The sequence below is a fragment of the Salminus brasiliensis genome, chromosome 7, assembly GCF_030463535.1.
Source record: "Salminus brasiliensis chromosome 7, fSalBra1.hap2, whole genome shotgun sequence".
Classification (NCBI taxonomy): domain Eukaryota; kingdom Metazoa; phylum Chordata; class Actinopteri; order Characiformes; family Bryconidae; genus Salminus; species Salminus brasiliensis.
The window spans coordinates 28,315,887-28,333,427 of NC_132884.1; positions in this window are offsets into that span (position 1 = coordinate 28,315,887).

The window sequence follows — 17,541 nt, forward strand, 5'->3', positions numbered from 1 at the left end:
CCAGCTTAGACCAGTATGAAACCAGAATGTAGTTTAGGTTAAGCAGTTATTTTTGAGTACATAACTCCAAACATGTGGGCCCACATTCACACTCTTTTAGTTAAAGAGACTAAATCAGGACACACATTTCTGTACATATTTTTTAGCATTCCACATGCACACTAACAGCAGAAGCAATGTCATATTCAAGTCCATTTCAAAACAGACCAGGCGCAGCGCTGTGTGGATTTGTTTGAACTGAGCTACTCCCATCACTACCCACTGCCAATACAAATGAGTCATAACTGTGACACTGGAAAATCTGATTCCATACACAGAACCAGTGGAAGAAAAACCACAGGAAAGAGATGTGCAGAGCTGAATCCACTGTTACCCTTAGTGACCCCTCAGGAGCGGCCTGGAAAAACAGGCTGCTGTTGGTTCCGGCCCATCTGAACACGTCCTGGGTAAAGTTCTTTAAAAAGACCTTCCCTTTCTCTCGCTCATACTTCTACTGTGCTAAACACAACCTCTCCTTTGGAGAAAAAGACTTTAATCTTCAGTTCTAGCGGAGGTGCTGGCAGCCTCCTTAAGGACGAATGTGGAAGATGGATGATCTTTGGCCCGGAATTGCTGCGGTTGGTCTTTGCATGGCAGTTGTAGCATCTGTGGGTGCATTGCAGGGAGGCTGACGGTAGGGACGTTATTAATGAATCTCTGTTAAGGCTCGGCGGGGAGTGGAGCCATAGGCCGCTTTGCTAATGTGACCAGTGCGCTGTACTCCTTTGCCCAAGCCCTCGGCCACCATCGCACCTCTCCCTACTTCCATGTCCTGACAGACCGGCGTAAATGCTCACCTGATCTCTTCTCATAGCTAAGCTTTATTGTTCAATTCAGTTCAGTTCAAAGCAGCTTCACTGGCCTCACCACCATAAGTTATAGTGTTGCTAAAGCATTTATTATATCAGTTTATTAATTAGTAAACACACCCATACAGTTCAGATACAAATATAATACCACATTTCTTTAATATTTTAGTTTTTGGTCAAAAAGCTTGATTCAGAAGTTCATACAAGCACAACATATTAACATACCCTCTTCCCTACTAATAAAAGTGATGGATCATTGCTATGCCAACTATGTTCTTCTTTTGCCATTGCCACTGCACTGACATCGTTGTCTGTCATTTTCTAAATTTACTCTAAACATGGACCTTCTGAAAATGCTGTTGTGAAGGTTTGACTGGAAATATTTAAAAGTTGGGGGGTTTTTATGGGGGGGGGGGGGGTGTACTGCCACAAATGGGTTAAATGCAAAAGTTGAATTCCATTGTACTGCTGTGCATTGCTGCTAAACAGTTCTTTGCTTATTTTGGTGTTTTCAGCATTTTGTGTTTGTTTGTTTTTTTTTATCCATTTAATCCATCCTCCCCAATTTGAATCACGAATTACCCAAACCAAACATATTCTCTTCCATCAAATGCTGGCTGTAATCTTAATCTTAACTGAACATAGGAATCTCTTCATCTTCAGCTCTCCTTCCTCACCTGTCTCCTCTGGGAGGTCAGGTGTTTCTCTTCCTGCCCTGCTCTGTGGCCAGACTGTGGTCACTCAGTCTGTATTTGGTCAGGATGTGCTGAGTGTCTCAGGGAAGAGATACAGGGCCAGTGTGTAATCTTCTCTTAAAGTGAGGTGTTGACTCGATGTTGTCCAGATAAGAATTTTGTATATGCTGTATTTATCTGTCTGTCTGTCTGTCTATTGCTCACATCGTTTCACCTCTTTCTCTTTTTTTCTATATCTTTCTTGCTTTACCCCAAGAAAGAGAGGTCTACCTCTCTGTCTGTTTTTAGAGGTGATTTAGATCCTGGTCTAGTCCATCTTTCCAATCATTCTCCCATTCTCCAAACATTCCACCCTCTCCCAGGTTATATCTTCTGATAAAAGAAGAATGACTCCAGTAGAGAAACAGGCAGAGAGGAGTGATGCAGCAGCTCTGGGGGTCAGCTGTTATAAAATGTTATGGCTGAATGTGACCCTCCTTTTTATACATCACTTTGATGAGCTAGAATCAAGTTTCAATTTCCCAGGAGGCCTCGGTGAGGTCTGTCTGCAGCAGAGCAGACTCATAATCCACTCTTAATGCGTCTTTTTACAGGCTGAGGTCTTTAAGGAACAAGAGCACGTTCTGATCAACTGCACTGCCATTCAGCTGAATTCTCTCCGATTTAGATTTAACAACAGGTGTGTTTACTGCCTGTTAAGATCCACACATTTGACCATTTCTAACCCTTATTTAACACAGAATGTTAAACAGTGTGCTAAAGGTTTTTTTCTTTAGAGATTTTTAGATTAAATTTGTTATTCTAGAATCACTGCAGTGGTGGGGGTAGGAACCAGACATCCCAAGAGTTTAATATCTCTAAGAGCTTCCTTTCAGAAAGACAGAATGATTGAGTATGTTGCCTGATGCCTGACACATTTTTGCATGAGGTAACCCTGGTTCCTGTCACCACCACTGTAAAGCTCCCCTGTTCCTCAGTTCCTCTACAGTCAACCATTCCATGCCAAAATACTTTGTTTAGACATCAACAACTGAATAGGTGCAAATTAAAAACAAAGATTACTGACCTTCTAGGGCGTATCTATTTTTACATGTTATATTATAGGGACAAAAGTATTGGGACACTTGCTCATGCATTGTTTCTTCTAAAATCAAGAGTTTTAAAAAGAGAGTTTATCCTGCTGTTCATCCTTCTGTTTGAGTAACTGTGTGTACTGTTCAGGGAAAACTTTCTGCTAGAACTGATTGCATTCAGTGACAACAGAGTTAGTAAGGTCAGGATGTTGGGTGATCACCACCCCACCTCATTCAACTCCTATAACTCCCCAACTCCTCTTAAAAGACTGTTTCACTGCTCCACAGCTTAATGCTCACCTTCGCCTGACATTAGGCAATATTTCTCTACCGAGCCGAGACAAGCTGTGTGTGTATGTGCACGCCAGGGTCAGCAATAGGTGCAAAGTAGCTGAATGTGTTCATTAGAAAGGGTGTCCACAAACATTATGACATATAGTGTAGCTATAAAGTTTGCTAGCTAGAATTTGACAGCTCAGACGAGTTACCTTCACACATCACCTGTATAATAATAATAATAATAATCATCTGCAAATGAAAAGTTGCATGATTTATTAATGATAATTTGTTATTTGGAGTGTGTTTTTTGCCAAGTTGTACTTTATACAATCTACAGTCTTTTGTGTGTCTCCTTGTCATTTCTTCAGCTCACATCTCCTAAGGAATGGCTCTGATGTGTGGTAGTAGTGAGTCTGATGTGTCATGGTTAAAAGAGGAGAGTCTAATTAGAAAGATCAGAGAGGTAGAGCCGTGCCTCAGGTACGCAGCAGAGAGGATTCCTGATGATCACATTAGACTCTGATGCTCCTTTGATTACACCCCCCCCCCCCCCCCCCCCCCAACCCCCCATACACTTTCTTCTTCCACCTCTCTTTTTCTCCTTTTTCCTATGGCACATTTCCAGCAGTCCTGCTGCACTAATGAGAGGGGTATTGCCATTTTTTCCTGCCCTACCAACAACCTTCACTCACACTCTTCCCACTGGAGGCGGAGCGTGATGGACAGTCGCATGAATATTCATCATCAGAGGCCCGCGGTTCAGTTTGCATCTGTGGTTCCTGCGTTTAACGCGCATCATTTGGCAGCAAGGTCGGCGCATCGCATGGTGTGATGGCTGATGGACACCCTCGTTGAAGTTAATCTGTGAGTGTAGTGTTATAACGGGACAGATTTATGCCAGTCGTTACTTCTGTGGTGTTACTTCTGCCCCTGTCCTTCATGCACACTGCCACTCAAACAGATAACTTGCTGAAGTCCACATAGAGAAACACCAGGCCAAGGCTGAAGGCCTCTATAGGTTCACCCCTGGTCACAAATCATTGTTTTGTCCAGCTTGGTTCTTTTTTATGTGAGTAACTGAAATAGAGAATGTTAAAACTATATGTTTGTGTGGTGAGCATACATAGAACATGCCAGATCTGTCCCTGATGTCTTGATGTCTTGGATCAAGCAGAGACATTACCGGAGGAGGATGGTTTATTCTCATAACTCATGCAAGTGAAGACACCTTTGCCCCCTTGTTGTGGAGATACCTGAGGCTAATTAGAAAAGACTAACTAGCCTCAGGTATGGAAAAAACATTTCTCATTCTCGTTGACATCCCACCACGCTCCCAAACATTTTATCTGGGACATTCACACACTACCTAGGTCATCACTTGGTGAATGGCATGTGAAGCTCAGTATGTTTAAAAGTGAAACAGCCTAACTTCCTCAGGCACTCCTAAACATTGACCCAAAATAGAATTAAGCTCTGCACTTGATAGCAGCCAAGTTACACGTAGCTAGTTTATGTAGAAAGTACTGATACTAACTTCCCTCAACATTTCTTGCTCAGGATTCTTAAACAGAGAATCAGAAAGTCCCTCAAGATGGACAAGGTCAGGTACAGAGGGTCACTAAGTCTGCAGATCTAAGATCTGACCCGGATCCATCCAATTATTTCCTTCAGAAGGTCTGACTACCTAACCCTGACCTAATCTGTGAGAGTGAGAACATTTGCTGCCCACTGAATGCTTCCATGTTCAGCAGCTTTGGGTATCTCGTGCACCATTAGATATCCATGTCCCCATTGCCCTGTCACCCTGCACTATTCCCAGTGCTGATCCACGCAGGTCCTTGGGCCTCTGGGAAAGGGCAGTCCCTCCATGCGTTCAATATGCTGCAATCAGCAGGGCTGGATATATAAGAGAGCCACATTGTTCTTGTTTGGGTGCTGAATGTGATTTAAGGGTCCTCAAGGGAATGAGGAGGAAGGACAGAGCTGCACTAAATGTCATTGCCTAATCCTGAAAAATATATAGTATCCTAGCAATCAGGCAAGGTAACCAGGCCTCTCGCAATGTGAGGTTAAACCCCTCTGCTGTCGACACACTCATTCCTAAGGATATCTTGCACATCTGAGTCAGACATAATTAAATATGTGCAGTGAATCTCTGGTCTATATTACAAAATCCCTTATAAATGAGGTAACATTCTCAGTTTGTCAGATCAGATCAGATCAGATGAGGTCAAGGTTTTTAAATCAGTGGAGAGATCACAATGTGGTGAAAAATACAACTAGTTCAAAACCATAAGAGGTATTTTGGCTAACTGTGCCCTTAAGAAGATATTAAAGAGTTCAAGTGCATGGAAGCTCAGTTAGCTAATATTAACAGTGCACTATTATTGTTTATTGTTATTATTGTTTTATTGTTTTAATTATGGCAAATCTGAAATCAGAACAAACACATTTGTTGTAAATCTGTTTTAGTCTGTAATTGTAGTAAAATTTAATTCATTATAATAATGCTTTTAAACCAAAATATCTGTAACCTGTACTTATAATACAATCACACAATACAATCACAGTCCCATTGTGTGTACCAATGTGTACTTTAGATATCTTTTAAATAAAATACTGTGGTGTCTGAAGAGGTGTGTATATGTGTGTGTTTACACGTTTAATATATCTGCACACCCTGACCATTTGCTGAGTACCCTAATGGTATAAAAGCTGTTGCTTTAGTTCTCCTACACGTCTACACTTCTCTGGATCACCCTCTGATATTGGTTAAAAACCTCTACTGGGCAGTAGTGACTACAGATCATACAGATCATCATTCTATATGACATGTCAGTAAAACATCAAGACAAAACAGTATTCAGTAACATCAGTGGTTGTCCCTGTTTACCAGTAATACCCTGTCCCACTTTGCTACTGTGCGATATTGGTAACGTGATTAGAACAGTTTTCCAAGAATTTCTGCTACAGCTTTACATCCCACATCCACAAATGGGCTATTTACAAACCCAGATGTTTTGTTTCTTAATAACATTAACATGATTAACATGTCCTTTTACACTGATGATTTTCATGATTCATCTAATTGACTGTAATAAAGTTCTCTACAAACGAGGCTGCTGTAGCTTGTCGTAAGCAACAGTGTTCAATAGACCACCATTTCTGCCGAATGCAGCCTGCCACTCCCTCAAAAATGACGTCTGTGGGGATAGTAGTTTGTTGATGTCTTTGCTTTATATATATATATATATATATATATATATATATATATATATATATATACACATATATATATATATATATATATATATATACACATATATATATATATATATATATATATATATATATATATATATATATATATATATATATATATATATATATATATATAATGTAACTGAGACTAAATGTCTGACACAGATCATTTACTACTTTTGCATAACTGTCCTCAGGGGTGCTTCTAGACTGGTAGTTGTACTAAGGCATACAGAATTAAGGGTGGAACAGCACAACCTCTTTGCTGGTCAGTTGCAGGGGCAGAGCTGAAAGCTGCCTCTTTTATTTTTGACTGAACAATCAATAATCAAAAGCTCTCTTTTGTGCCAAAATGCTGATGCGGATGTTGAGGCCGTCTTGACTGCTTCGGTCACAAACCTTTGCCTCCCAAGTCAACTTTTTTAAAGGGCTACACAATGTGTGTGTCGTGTGGTTTAGCCTAATAATTAAGGTTAAAATAGGAAATATTTGTAGGACACCATATTTTACTGGTGCACATATTGACATCCCCTTGACTGACCTGAGACTGCAGATGTGTGGCCCATAACTCACATTGGGCCACACAACAGAGTGTAACAGCTCTAACAAGACTGAAATCTCTCTATGGTGAAATGATTTCATAGTCTGGTCAGATTCATTCATTAACATGAATGACACTTTAAACCTTCACTGTTTTATGTCAATCAATGGTGCAAGCAAGCAGAGTAGAGTAAAATGAACACTATAAATGAATTTACACAAGCTCCTGCCTCCCATCCCCTACTTTGACCAACGTAATGGTTTATTGATGCTTTTTGGGGGGAAAAAATCATTGGAGTGGGCTCTCTCAGGGTTTGATACTTCACTGTAGATGCTGATTCAACATGCACTGCCTTTAAGAGGTAGCTGGTGTTTATGCACACACCTGTCATTCACACAACAGCAGGCACATGCCTATCAAACACAAATCAACAAAGTAAAATAAAAGAATGATCTCCTTGCTCAGGGAAACCTGTGAAGAAACGGAAATGGCGAGTCTGTTCCAGTGTACAGAAAATTAGTTACTCTCAAATATCCGTAGACATTTAGGTAGAGTTGTTGTGGCTTAATGCTATTAGAACAAATTTATGTTGATGGAAAGGCTGCACATCTTTAGAGGTCATCTACAGTTCCCTGTGAATTTACTGTGCCTATGCTCCCTGTGCAGTTCCCTGTGCTATGTCACATCATCTGATACTTCCAGACAAATAGACAAATAGAGATGGTTTAACTTCACTTGAGCTAGAAATACATGTATATGTATATACAGTATAATATTTTATGTGAAATCTCCATTCAAACACATATCTACAATCTATGCTGAAGTCTCAGGGGTAACAGCTACTCATTTGAAATGTATGGTGGGAGAAACTCAGTCAAAGGCATTAACACAACAGTGAGATTACAGAGACCCCCAGTGTTCGAGTGAATAATTGCATAGGTCTCCACATATGGCTATTTGCCACCAAACCACTGTCTCTGTATTGTACTGTGCTGTACAAAAGCACTGTACTGTAGTGATGGAGTGGCAGCTCTTGTATAACAGCTGGATACTTTGCCCTTCTGTAATGCACCCACTTTTGGGTGTAAGGCATCCTCTTTGATTTGACTGGTGGTAAAAACTCATCTTTGGTGATTTAACAGCATAAAATCATTGAAGTTATTTTAAGCCCAAATCATACAGCCAGCATGTTTTGTCGTTACCAATCAATGATCAGCATCGTTATATAGGAAAAAGTGAAAGAACAAAAAAAAGTCCATGTTTTTAACATCATTATTTAGTTACTTTGCCTTTGTCCCCAACCCAGACTTTGAAACTTGTTGAACTACTCCAGCAATGCCATTAAAGATCATTAAAAAGTAATTAAAAATCACAACATATGTCTTAATAATAACTTACATCATTTATTATTTATGTTCATATCTATCCAACCGCACATTTTTAAACAGTATTACTGTCCCTAACAAAACTATCATTATACCAACAGCCTGAGATTTCATGAATATCTGGATTTAATCCCTTTATTCCTTCTGATCATGGGGTACATTTATTTAAGGTCTTACCATTGTTTTGTAATGACTATTTTACTAAAAAAAAAATGCAGATTTTCATATTTATTTAAAGTGCATCTTATGTTAGCTCTTGAGTAGTGTTGGAAAATCCATGACCTAGGTGGAAAGAAAGTTCCAGAAAATACCGAAAAAGTGAACACTTCGGAATGACCTGAATTTCTGCATTATGCCACTTGGCAAATAAATATACATTTTGTGAATTCCAAATAAGCTCAGTCTTGGCCATCATTAAGTCTTTATTTTAAAGCATGTAAACATTGTCTTGACAGAATCAAATCAAAACCATTGCTCATTTTATTTTTTGAAAGTTAAGTTGGTAAAAAGAGCCCCAATTGGAGAATCACCCATATGTAAATACTGTCCTCTTGGATTACAACAGTTTCCCTGTACTACATGGTCTCACATGCCATAGTTAACAGTAAAAACCATGACTAAACGAGATACTGCCGCTGCCTGCCTGTCTTTCCATTCCGCCTTCACCCATTATGTTACACCCCTTCTATCCCTTGATACTTCACATGCTATGTCAACAAACACATTTATGCCATCTTTTTTCTACTGTATAATCATAGTCCAGCACAGCCACTACTTCATAGATACTTAATGGCTGCTTTTTTGAAGCAATGTCATGTTTTTTTCTGAACATGAAAAATGGACATGAACATGAACAAGTGTCAGAGTACCATGTCAGACCACCAAGTACCATTGCTACAACAACCTCTCACATCCATTTGTTTGTGAGTGTTTGTGTGCATGTGTCTGCATGCATATTTGTGGAGTACTTGATTGAGTGACTGAACCCTCAGTCTGACTGAAGCTGCCTAAACCAAATGTGCTGTTGTGAATGTATGACTCCAATTTCTATTTCATAGCCTACGCATGCAGCATAATAATGCTTCTGAAGTAGCCGAGAAAAACATTCACATCAGCTGAAGTCATGCATTATTTAGATAGTTGCCTTTCAGAGCTAGACATCATGATGGTGAGTGCTGGTCTGTGTGGAGAAGCATTATTCACATGGTAGGGTCTGTATGAATGATATGAATGAATGAATGCACTGACCTGAATATACTGATTCTGAAACACTAGAACTACAGCTTTTTACCACATGTCTTTTCACTGACATATGGAGTAATGAAAGTGTTTGAAAGTCCACCTACACATATACTATATGTCCAAATGTTTGTGGACACCCTTTCTAATGAATGCATTTAGCTACGTTAAGTTGCACCCATTGCTGATACAGATGTGCAAATGCAGACACACACAACTTGGAATGATGGTGCTCCATCCATGGGATGAGTTGGCAAGTTGAGGAGGAATGGGATGGTGATCATCCAACATCCTGACCTCATTAACGCTCTTCACACTAAATGCAATCAGAATCTAGTAAAAAGCCTTCCCTGGACAAGAGCAGAATAAACTCTTTTTTTAATACCATGGATATACACTATATGGACACAATATTGGAACATATAGCTTCCTGTAGCTGCTTCCTGCATCAGATTTAAAACCCTGACTCTGGCCTACAAAGCCAAGAATGGACCAGCCCCACCGTACTTGATGGCAATGGTCAAAAGCCGATCCGCACCTAGAGCCCTTCGAGCTTCAAGTATGGCTCGGCTCGACCCGCCATCCCTTAAAATCCACGAAAGACAGGCGTCCAGGCTTTTTTCTGTCCTGGCACCAAAGTGGTGGAACAAGCTTTCCCTGGGTGTCCAAACGGCAGAGTCGCTCGCTGTCTTCAAACCCAGACTGAAGACCCACCTCTTCAGAGAATACCTGGGTAAATAGCAGAGTGGTCTCCTTACTGACTTGTGTTTAGTAGTGTCTAAACTTAGAGGTATCTTTAAATGATCAGTCTATTTAAACTAGCTGAGGTTTTTCTTGGGTAAATAGCAAAGCACTTTTGTAAGTCGCTCTGGATAAGAGCATCTGCTAAATGCCTTAAATGTAAATGTAAATATAGTGTTTATCCATTGTCTTCTAGTTAGTTCATGTTTTGATGCTGGGTGTACTGATGGTATGGTATACACTATATGTCCCAATACTGCATATAGTGTATATCCTACAATCAGTACACCCAGCATCAAAACATAAACTAACTAGAAGACAATGGAGAGCAGATCAGACAATGAGAGAAACCATTAAGGCAAATTTGGCAGATCAAATGTTCAGGGTATGCTAAAGCCTTGACAAGAAGCTTTTAAATGTGTCATAAAATGCATTTATTCAGTATTTTAAGTCTTTGTATAAATAGTACCTCTATGACTTTGTTTGAGGTGAAAAATGCACAGATGTAGTTTTACATAGTCATTAAAAAGCAGTTATTTTGTCTCAGAATGAAAATCATGAGCTTCATCTGCTTGTATTGGCATATTTTCAGTACTACAACATATCACAAAAGCTGTAAAGGCAACTGTTTACAAGTCTTATACACAAGCCTTATAGTGTTGTTGGCAGAGCCGGCCCAAGGCATACTCGAATTACGTGGCCGCTTAGGGCCCCAACGCCACCCAAGAGCACCAAGCTATATATATTGAAAATAACATTGAATAATAAAACTAAATGGTTTTGCACAGGTAAACATGATTTTTTTATTAATTATTTTCATAGTTGGCACACCAATGCTTGGTAAATCAATTCCTGTTGTTAGCTGCTGCCACTGTTAGACAACTGCAGATAATGCTAATGATAGTGGGTACATTATACACACAGTGTAGCCTATGGAAAGATGAAGCATCTGGTGCTGAGGCAGTGGTATGAGGGGCCCCAAATGAAAATCTACTTAGAGCCCCATCAATGCTTGGGCCGGCCCTGGTTGTTGGTCTCAATCTGTCCTCTCGGCATAGTTTGCAGTAGGCTAGCTAAAGAGATTGTACTCTTCCTTGTGCTGCGCTTTGGAGTTGCAGTTAGTTCTAATCTGTTTTCAAGAAAGTGAACATTGGAGAGAAAAGATAGTAAAAGCCAGTCAGTTAGGGATTCAGCCTAGCACGGATACCTGCTCGCCTCTCTGGCTTTAGCTTCCTCGCTTGGGGGGTCTGAGGTACCGTTCTGTGCACACTGGAACAGAAGACCTGGTTCTAACTTGCAGAGTCTGTTGATGACGTGCTGCTTTTCTCAAAAACTATATATGCCATATGTTCCTGAAGTGACCATTGTGTTTGACCCTGTTAGACGTGTTTGTATATTTTGGTGGCTTAAATTGAACGAGTCAAGACTGTAATGGAGTCTTTGGGCTTTGGGAATTGGCCTGTTTAAACGCCCTGTTTTGGTTAGGTCGGGTTTCCTTGTCAGTGAAGAGACCACAGTGTTTGAGGTTTATGGTATTTGAGGTTCACAGCAGAGTCGCTTGTTGTCTTCAAATTCCGACTGAAGGCCCACCTCTTCTGTGAGTAATTGGGCGAAGCGTAGTGTTGAGTATTATGGTCTCCCTGTTGACTTTTGTGTTGAGTATCTAAGCTTAGAGATATGTTTGGATCCTAGTTTAAACATACTAGCTAAGGGTGTTTTTCTGAGGAAACACCGAAGCACTTCTGTAAGTCGCTCTGGATAAGAGCATCTGCTAAATGCCTTAAATGTTAATGAAAATGGTGAGTCACTTCCATGTACCAAACTCTCATCATTTAACTATGCCAAGGTAAATACAGTTTTCCATTCTAGGGCACCTTTAAAGAGCCTTTACTCGATCCAAATTCAAAGCCTTTGACTGATGAGTCCTCTAATTCTTTTAGACAAGGAACACCAGTACTGTGTCTGAAGGTGCGATAAAGCAGAATAGTCTTCAACAGGTCTCAGTGAGGATGTTTGGCGATTAGGGTGTGAAAGGCTGGTTCTAATGGCACCTATCCAGGCTTTAAATGAAGTGTGAGGAGGAGGAGGCTCTAGGCTGATTGATGAGCACTTCTTCGTCTGTGCTATTTAAGAAGATTCGAAAACTGATGAGGAGGAAAGCACTGAGCGATGAGCTGTCATGTGACGGTCGTGTTTAAGCTCTTGCAGTTCAGGCTGAGATAAGAGGGAGACGCATGCAGTGAATTTCGTCTGACACTGATTAGGATCACAGGACTTCACACTTCTGTCTACTTCCTGAGCCCAGAACCATGTATGTATGATAGGATCAGCTGTGTAGAGAGACAGCAGTTATGTGCTGAAGACATCTGAGGACGCTGAGAGGCTGAGGTACTGCTCAGAGACCTCTATTCTTCACTTCATATCTTTCTATCCAAAAGTCATTTAAGGCCACCCGACTGAATTGCAGCGTCCTTGTTTGTCACTTTTCAAGGAGGCTGTTTAAATGCTGTGCAATACAATTTCTTCGTGGTGAGAGAACTTCATCGACTTTGGCCTTGTAGCTCTGGCAGCGAGTCCTGAAACTCAGAGAAACTTCAGCAAATAACATCTGTTCTCTGATTTCAAGTGCTGAAGCTGATTTCCATATACTGTACCAGTCAACAGATTTAATACACCCACAAAAGGTTTGTCTTTGAATATAGTAAATATAGTTCTTAGGGATGGAATTATACATGCTAAAAATAAACACTATATTTTTGTTCAAATCTACACAACAATCACATCTTCATATCCAAATCCACAGTTTCTTGTGACTCCAGGGAACCATGTTAACTTATGGAAAACCGGTATGTCACCTTTAAGATTATGACAAAGCATATGTTTACTCAGGATGTAATTTTAACTAATACTTTACAACCTTCTGCAACTTAAAAGCCAATCAGTGCTTCAATAAGAAAAAGCTGATTTGATGTCATGTGGGCATTTCTGCTTTCAAATGAGTGCTCACAAAGAAATCACTTTAAGCCACTTTTCCATACTGTATAATAGATGCATACCAGTAACTGGCAAGCATTCAGTAACCCATGCGTAGGTTTTAACTCATCCATTCAACAACAATTTAGAGTGATTAGAAAAAAATAAAGATTTTTAGTCTGAAGAGATGGAATTTTGTAATTCTGTAGTGATGGAATGTTGTAGTCTAAAGTGATTAAATTTTGTATTTTTGTGATTACATTTTGAGGTCTGAAGTGATGAAATTTTGTAGTGATGGAATTTTGAAGTCAGAAGTGATGGAATTTAGGAATTGTGTGATTCTGTAGTGATTGAATGTTGTAGTCTGATGTGATTACGTTTTATATTGTTTATATTGAGGTCTGAAGTGAGTAAATTTTGTAGTCTCAAGTGAATTTTAAGGTCTGAAGTAATGGAATTTTGAGGTCTGAAGTGAAGGAATTTTGTACTTTTAGGTAAAGTGTAACATTTCAGATAACACACTTATGTTCTTTAGCCACAGTAATCTGGTTTGGTCTGTTTAGTATGAGAACACCGGTGATGTAAATTTTGTCACTTACTCCTTTTCCAAAAGCTCTGTCCAGCTGTCCATATAAATATTAATTAGCCTTAACACTGCTAATTTGTCATTACTGTGGGTCATGTCGAATATTCCATTATTGCAGGTCATGTCAAATAATGTAATTTTGTGGTTAAGGTCAGTGTTAGACTGCCCTGCTGAAAAGGTCACTAGACGTGGGTCACACCAGTGGATAGCCATATGATAAATATAACTGAGGCCTCCTTATGCTCTCTGAAAGGTCAGCAGCAGTAAATTCAGATTCCGCTTATGTTTCAGAGAGGTGAGAGAGAGAATGAGAGGGAAGAAGAAGAGTTGAGTTTCACACCTGCTTTAATTCCCATTGTAACCAACTCCTCCCACTCCCATCTACACTTTCTTTTTCTTCATGTTCTCGGTCTTACTCTCATTCTGCTTTCTCCTTCTTTAACTCATACTCCATCACCCTCCTTCTCTCCTTATTTCACTTCATATTTTCTCTCTCTCTCTCTCTCTCTCTCTTTCTCTCTCTCTCTCAGACCCATGCAATGCCAAGTTCCTGTCTGCTGGAGCAGATGAATGAGACAGGTGGAGCACTCTAATTAGGCCAGTGCCTGAACTGACTGACTGACTGACTGACTGGCTGGCTCACTCTCTCACTCACTCTCTCACTCACTCTCTCACTCACTCTCTCACTCTCTCACTCACTCACATCATCATCTCTCTTTTAGAGATCGGTTTTTCAGAAACAAAAAAAGATTTGTGTGTAATAATTGTTTGATTCAAATGAATGATTTTAGCTGCAGTTTAGATAATCTCTGCCCTTGATATATCTTACTCTACCCTCCCTTCTTCAGGACACAAATATGACTTGGGCTACACAGCGTTATGCAGTCTCTAATAGCTGTCTTGCTCTAATAACTGTCTGCTTAACCAAAGTGACATAAGACAGTAGCTATCGTGCCGAGCTTGGAGTACCAACAGCACGAAGCCTGTTCATTCTATTACAGGTCAGTCGAGCATCACAGTGACTGTAGCTGGTATTTAAGGTACAAATGCTTCATTATGTTGCTTTAATGTTAATGTTATATTGTTAAAACTCTCTTCCTCTATTCCTGCCGCATTTCATTTTTAAGCATCACTATTACTGTCTGTGTCCAGATGTGAAACATCACAATGGTCCTGCGTGTCTGGGCCAGAGTGTGTGGCTCTGTTTTCTGGCCTATAAACTGTGAAATCCCATCTCGTACTTGACATACGACACTGATGGCGTGTCCAAATGTGGTTACAGGTCACAAACAGAGGAGACTGCCAGAGGCATCCTCTGCCTGCATGACGGAAAACAGCCTTAACTGCTTCTTAGATTTCTGGCTTGAGAGTGCAGCTCAGAAGCACAATGCAAGCATAATCCCACCCTGTAGACTTGAAACCCACTGCAACCTTGTCCAGGAAGAAGAACATGAATGAAAACTTTGTAATGTAATGCTCATATGAATATGAATCTGTTCTCTGTGGTATAATTTCTGCCTTCTTATGTCAAATAATAAAACAATTTAAAATAAATTACATAATTAACAAAAATAAAATGACTTGTGGGGCCTCTTGTGGACCTTCAATGATCTCTTGGAACTAGATAAAAACAGAAATCATTATGTGGGGTATTGGGTGGTCTCTCTATGGCATATGCTGTCTGATTTAATCAGTATAATTGCTTTTCGACAGTCATTTTTCCCTTCACCTCAGCCACAGCACCTGTTTGTGTGTTGCGCCCAATAAAGTCTCACCTTCAATCCAGTTTCACAACTAGTGAAAAAGAATGGCATTAGGGGTCATCTACAGCACTTTCTGAAACAACCGCACTCGTCTAGCTCAGGAAGTTCCATCTCCAGACTGCTGTAATTCAGAATATTTTCAGTTTTGCAGCATATGGTCCAGCCACATAAAATCTTTACTGCTGCATATTAGAGAATGCTGCAGGGATTAATTAATAGCATTTCTGAAGAGAAGGACAGCCACAATGCTTCTACCTCAGTGGTCAGGTAAGGCTGCAGGTAATGTCTACAGAGTCATCTGGTGAAAAATGATGTGATGTGTCCTTCATCTATAACATCTTGTTTGTGCCCATTTTAATCAAGTATTCCAGCATTTTTCAATCATCTGCTACTGCAACTATCTAACTAACTATCTGCCATATCTGTTTCATGTGGTCATATACCACAGACTTAGAAGTAAGTGCGCAAATGCTTCTATTGTATTTTAATTACATCAAGGTACAGACTTCTGTATTGCCCTCATGTCAGGTTTGCATTATGTGGAAAAATGTTTTGGGAAATCTGCTCATTCATTGCTTCTTCTGAAATCTAGGGTATTAAAAAATTATCCAGCTTCTGTTGACATAAATACCAAAGTCTCTGTCCAGGAAAGGCTTTCAACAACCACCTCATCCCCAGGTCCCCAAAAGTATTTGATAGATCACCATTAATCCAGAAATCACAGTTCCTGACATTCATTAAAAGGGGTGTCCACAAACATTTGGACATATAGTGTGGTTGTCTTTATTTGATTACTTTTTGGTGTGCATCAGTGATCGCTACAAAAATCACTATAGACTTCAAGCTTACTCTGCCATCAGCTCTACAGTTAGTCAAAACCGAATCACATCACATTCTTACAGACTCTTTGTTTGAATGTCAAGTGTAGCATCCCAAGTCCTGCTCAGTGGTATGCAGCAATTCTGGTTGTACTCCCTGTAGTGCTGCTCTCATGAATGCAAGTAAAAGTATGCCATATCATGGCCATCCTCTCTGTGAACTGTTTGTGCATTCGCTACTGTGAGTGTCTCCAGGGACCCCGCAGGTTTTAATCTGAAAGGAGGCCCGAGGCTTTGAGGGAATGCATCTCTCACCCACAGGCTTGTGTTTGACATCAAACCCGGCAGTGGGCTCTGAGGGAAAACAGCCGTAGGGATTCTCCTGACTCCTCACTTCACCTGCAAAGCCCCCGCTGTCACTAACTTAATCCAATCATATTCTCCTCCAGCTGCTCTCCCTGGAATACACACACACACACACACAGTCCTGAAGAACACTGCTGCAGTGCTAGCAAATCTGTGCAGAGATCGCACAGTGTATATATATATATATATATATAAATAATTGCATTAAATGTGTCTAATGTAATGCTGGTACATTTATGGAAAATGTAAGATGTTTCCAAATTAATTATTAAGATGTCTCTAAATTAATATCCAGAATGCCTCACATTTAACAATCGTAAAATGAAATTCCCAACGATAGTACAAACTTCCATGGTCCTGAGTTTTGACGAGCAAAAACTTCACCCCTAAAAACATGAAAAATTCAACCAAAAAAATAACAACAAAACAAAAATGAAGTCTGATTGTTTTAGGTTAATCTAAATGCATTTTAGATTAAGGTCAAATATTACTGCTTTATTACAATACAATATGAGGTATTACTGCAACACATTACTATACATTTTAGTTAATTAATTATAATCTGATGATGTTCTAGTCTTCAAAAAAAGGGTATACACTGTATACACTGTTAAAATGGCTCTCCAAAGGTTCTTTAGTAACAGCAACATTTTTTATCCACGAGGGTTCTCCTATCAAGGAGTTACAAGGCAAAAATCCCTCTCTGTTTAGAGCCGACGCCTTTATTGATTCTTTATGAAGGTCATGATGGTCATGGGAACTGCATGACAATACTGCTGTGCACTAAACGCTGACTTCTGAGCGTTCAGTTTGTATCTTGATATAATGGTTCAAGCAACACTGTATGCTAAATGTGTAATCTAAGCAAAAAACGGCAGAATGTGAACTCAGATGAAAGCAAGTTTGACTCTAATGTAGAATTGTTGAGAGTAAAGTTTGTGCAACAGTTGCTCGGTTTGGCTTCAAAAGGCTA